A 5,408-nucleotide genomic window follows, 5' to 3' on the forward strand; every position below is an offset into this window, starting at 1 on the left:
AGACTCAATATTGTTAATATGTCAGTTCTCCCCAACTTATTGATTCAGTGCAATCCTAATCAGAGTTACAACTATCTATTTCATAAATGTAAAAGTTGACTCTCAAGTTTATTAAAGGCAAAGGATCCAGAATAGCCAGAACAATCTTGAAGAAGAACTAAGTTAGAGGACTCTGATGTCAAGGCTTACTATAAACCTATAGTAATCAAGACAGTAGTACTGGCATAAAGACAGAAAAATAGATCGACAGGAAAGAACAGAGTCCAGAAATGGACCCAGACATATATGGTCAATTAATTTTTTGCAAAGGTACCAAGGCAAGGGGGAAAGAAAAGTCTTTTCAATAAATTTATTGAAAAAGTCTTTTCAATAAATGGGTAAACGTTTTAACAAACTTAAACTTCAACCCCTACCTCATAACACACTCAAATATTAATATGAGAAGAATCAAATATCTAAATGTGTATGCTGAGAGCATAGGTGGAGTAAAGGGAGTTTGGTCACAGCCAGGGAAATTGATCAAATAAGGAAATAAATGAAAGAAAATTGGAGTCTGAATTTTCACTGCTGGAAGAGGAATATACCAATATGGAAAGGGAGAAAACTCGAATGAACCATGTGGTGTGTTGGATTAGAATTGGTGGCATTGGTGTGAACTAATGGTCTTCAGTATAGAGAGGTGAATATAGATCAATACAGAGGTAAAGTAGAGGATAATGTGTGTGTGGAATAAATATATTTCATTCACTATATCTTTTCACTGCTGAGAGGGGCTCCCACTGCCAAATCTGGGACCATTAAATGTCAAAATAAATAATGATAGCAATGGGTCCTAGCCCGGTGGGTAAAATAGAAATGCTAGAGTCTATAGAAACTTAATAAGTTGATGAATAAACTAAAAGTTTAATGAGAAATGGGATGTTTCCATAGCCTCTAAAAACCTCTCAAGGAAACACTTTTTAATTGCAATGGGAAAACAAGTAACTTTAGAGTGGAGAAACTTTGCAGACACCACCTTCATCCTGTGATCAAAGTTAACATCATCAATAACAGGAAAACTGAAATCCTGTGCCAAGTAATAGGATGCAAAGAGAAGAACACAGCTTCATTTCTGTGATACGCTTGTCAAAGACGCAAGAATTGAATCACGAAGAAACATCAGACAAACCCAAACTGAGAGACATGCTACAAAATAACTGGCTTGTAGTCATCAGAAGTGTCAAAATCATGAAAATCAAGGAAAGACCGAGGAATTGTTCCAGATTGAAGGAGACTAAATATACATATCTAAATGCAATGAGTAATTCTGAACTAGAGTCTTCTCCTCAAATGGATATTCCTGGGGAAACTGGTGAAACTTGAATGAGGTCTGAGGATACTGATGCTGATTTCCTGATTTTGATGGCTATACTGTAGTTAGGCAGGAGAATATCCTTACGGGAAGAAAACATATATTAAACATACATATATAGGGTGATGGGACATCGTGCAGGCAACTTATTCTCAAATGATTCAGGAAAAGTCTTTTATAGAATACTTATTTTTTTGCAAGTTTGAGATTATTTCAAGGAAAATATTGTAAGGGGAAAAAGTCTAGTGGAGAGGTGCTATAGAATCACACCACCTTCCTGTGTTATGTTTGGCATATACATATGTGCTACCTACAGCCTCCCCCAGCCAGCTACGACATGGTTGCAGGACCAGCCATATGAGGAATCAATCCCCCATTTTCTGGAACTGGAAAGACATCGAATGGTGCTTGTTCTTCAGGCCTTCAGAATACAGTATGAGTATTTCTGAAATTCCTTTTTTTGGAACGTAGACTGGGTCACCTCTGAATGAGCTATAACTTTTTTAGAAGGCAGAATGAGTCTCTCTCCACCCCCTTAAGAAGGTGCAGGGGTGAGACTGAGGAGGATGAAGAGATCTAGTTCCTGGTAAAAATAGAATACTCCCAGTTGGTTATAGGCGAAGGCAGCTGTGTTGATTATTCTTCATTTGCACCTTCCTCCTTTCCCCCAAATCCATTCTCGTTCCCTTTCTTCTTTACTTTGTACTCCAGGAGGGCACATCCTGATCTCTTGCCATCTAGTTTCTACTTGGGTTCTGCCAACAAGGGGTGGGCAGGATGGGAGAGTGGGAGGAGAAATGGGCCATGGTGTTTCCTCCTCTGCCCACTCTCTGCACTGGCGCTGCTGCCGTGGTGGTGGCGGCATCTCTCCATGATTCCACCAGCTGCTGGAAACCCTCCTCTGTGCTTCTAGCTCTTGCTGGGTTCTGGAAGGGTTCACCCCCTTCTCTCCCCTGGTCCTTTCAGGCCTTGGGGAGGTGATGGCTTTCCCAGCAATAAAGAACTAGTTTCCTGCAATGAAAGACAAAACCTAAGCGATATATGATGGACTTAATGAAGAAGCTAAATATTCTGCACAAGTGGCTACATTTCCTTCCAAAAGTAGCTTCAAGTTAAGTAATTTTAAGAACTGATTCACTTTCCTTTATATTAAGCTATATGGGGAAACTGCGTACAGGGAAGGGACCGTGGAGTAGATGGTATGATTGTTCAGTATCTTCACTGTGTCTCCCTGAGGAGGACGAGCCCCTGCCCTATGACATGTGACTGTCTCTGGACAATGAAATGGGAGCAGAAGGGATAGTGCCTCTAACTCATCTTGTGAGTCTCTCATTTTTCTTTTTCCTTTGCCGTGAGACCAGAATTGTCCTGAGAGCTGAGTTTGTTACCGAGTTCAAGCTCATACTACTTATCGTATGATAGGCCGATAAACCAAGAGACAAGTTGTTGGGGCAAGGCATAGTGACTTTATTCAGAAAGCCAGTGAACCAAGATGGTGGACTTGTGTGCCCAAGTCCGCATGGACAGTATCTTGCCCGAATTAGCGGAGGGAATAAAGTCAAACATTTCCTGGTTCCAGTCAGCCTCCAGAGGCTTTCTTCCTCCCTGCAGTCATTCACAGGTGGGACTGTTCAGGATGTTTCCTGTGAGCTAAACAAAAGAATTTTAGCTTAACGCTCATTACCTGGGAGGCAGGGTTCCCAGAGATGGGCCATTATGTATCGTTTAAGCTTATAGGCAATATCCCTTTAGTGATCAGCTTGTAATAGAATACAAAGATTCTTCCCTATTACAATTCCCCACTGTCAATATCCATCCCACAATCTTGTGGGAAAAGGGACAAGTGTTCTGGCTACTTCTGGAGGTGATGAATATTCCTTAGAATCTTTGGTCAGTCCTTTTTTATCTACCACTATTTGAACCTGGTGAAACCCCTTAACACTTTGTTGTCTAATTTGTACTTGAACTTGGGATTTTGGTTCCAGTTCCCAAGACATACACTCAATTCCTGTGCTAGTTATTTGAACAAAAGTAAACAAATTGGGTGACCCTTCTCCAGCTACAATGAAACTACCATCTACTTCAGTTGGATGGGCAAGACCTGCTGGAGGCAAACACATGAACAGAGGCTGGTAAAGTGTCCAAAGTTTTAACATAATTGGCAACTGCTAGGTCTTTTAAAGTATTTACAGATTCTCTCGTCTGGGCAGACACCTGGAGTGGCCTACCATACAATACTTCAAAGGGGTTTAATTTAAGCCTGCTTCTGGGAGCCCCTGATCTGTAGCGGGGCAACTGGCAAGGCCTTATCCCAAGTTAAATTAGTATTCATTTTCTTGGTTTTTCCTGTTGATTGCAGCCTCCAGGATGAATGTAGTTCCAATGCCTTAATCCAAATCAGGGGATAATTTTCTTAAGGAGGGTTTTAACTAATTAGAAGCTACTGATTTTAAAAACTAAAAACGTAGAACTTCCACATACAAAACAAATGGTTCACAAAACTTTCTCCTCTCCTTCTGAAGGTTTTACGATGCATTGTCATCATTAACCAGTCTTACTATAATTTAAATGGCCAATTGAGACAAACGGTTCTGACACCATTCTTCCACTGATTAAGACTGGGGTGGCAGGTATTGGGGATAACATTCATTTAGCCTTCTGAGCTTTCTGGGCAGACTTGGTGACCCTGCCAGTTCCCACTGCCCTTCTTGTCCACTGCTTTGATGACACCCACAGCAACCATCTGTCATGTCATGAACAGCAAAACGGCCCAGAGGAGGATCGTCAGAGAAGCTCAACACACATGGGCTTACCAGGAACCATATCAATGACGACAGCATCACTAGATTTCAGGAATATGGAGCCATGTTCCAGCTTTTTCCCAGAATGATGATCAATCTTCTCCTTCATCCCAGCAGACTTGCAAGCAATGTGAGCTGTGTGACAATCCAGCACAGGTGCATATCCAGTACTGACTTGGCCTGGATGGTTCAAGGTAATCCCTTGAGCTGCGAAGCCAGCTGCTTCCATTGGCGGGTCATTTTTGCTGTCACTGGTTGCACTGCCACGACGGAACATTTTTGACAGACACGTTCTTGACATTGAAGCCCACATTGTTCCCAGGAAGGGCTTTACTCAAAGCTTCATAGTGCATTTCAACAGACTTTACTTCAGTTGTAATGTTGACTGGAGCAAAGGTGACCACCATGCCAGATTTGAGAACAGTCTCCACTGGACCCCCATGGACAGTACCAATACCACCAATTTTGTATATGTCCTGGAGGGACAGATGCAAGGAATACATTGGCTGGTATCTTGACAAGTCAGTCTATGGGAGAAGTGATCCTCTTGCCTCAAAGGACATTGCTTTAGATTAGGTGTCCTGACATCCCTTCTTAATGGGATTAGTATTGGCCATGTGTTACTGGCCTTCGCTGGGGTGCTGTGAGCACACACTTCTGGTCTTAACTTTTCGTAGACTTCAAGGGGTAGGGTGTGGGGGGAAGCTCTGTCTCCTTTCCTGGGATTTTTATTTTTTGCCAAATTTCTTGAGTTCTGTTTAAACTTTTGCTTTGGTTCCCCTTTTCAAAGGCCTGCCAAGATGCACTAATAAGTATTGCTCTAATTCCAGCATTTCTCCCTCACTGGGATCTCAGTTTGTTTCGTCTGTGGGTACTGCCAAGTGGGCTTCAGGTGTAGAGGTTTATCCCTATAAAGGAGGGTGGTGATCTTTCCAATTAAAATATAAACCCAGCTGGCTAGTTATTTGCATTTAACCCCCTATGTAAGATAACAGCAATTGAAATTGTCCTGCCCTGGGAGTGGCTCCTGGCCCAAACTCCTGGCCCAAACTCCTGGCCCTTTTGGTTCTTAGATGGTGATACCAGACCAAGTCCCTGTGGCCCAGAAACTAACAGGATTTTCTAATTGATCCCTAAAAGGAGGGAAAGTCCTGAGCCCCAGGGTCAGGAATTGGGGCTGGAAAAGAATGGAAGGTGGAAAAGAATGGAAGGTGGAGGAAGGGGTGGCTATATTGGCATAATAGCCAGTGCAGCTG

At 42.4% G+C, this 5,408-nt stretch overlaps 1 pseudogene; it reads right to left on the reverse strand.

Annotated features, from left to right (window-relative positions):
• Nucleotides 1-3,997: 3,997 nt before the first annotated feature.
• Nucleotides 3,998-4,655, reverse strand: LOC116764772 (annotated as a pseudogene).
• Nucleotides 4,656-5,408: the final 753 nt, after the last annotated feature.

This window comes from Phocoena sinus, chromosome 1 (genome assembly GCF_008692025.1).
Source record: "Phocoena sinus isolate mPhoSin1 chromosome 1, mPhoSin1.pri, whole genome shotgun sequence".
In the NCBI taxonomy this organism is placed as follows: domain Eukaryota; kingdom Metazoa; phylum Chordata; class Mammalia; order Artiodactyla; family Phocoenidae; genus Phocoena; species Phocoena sinus.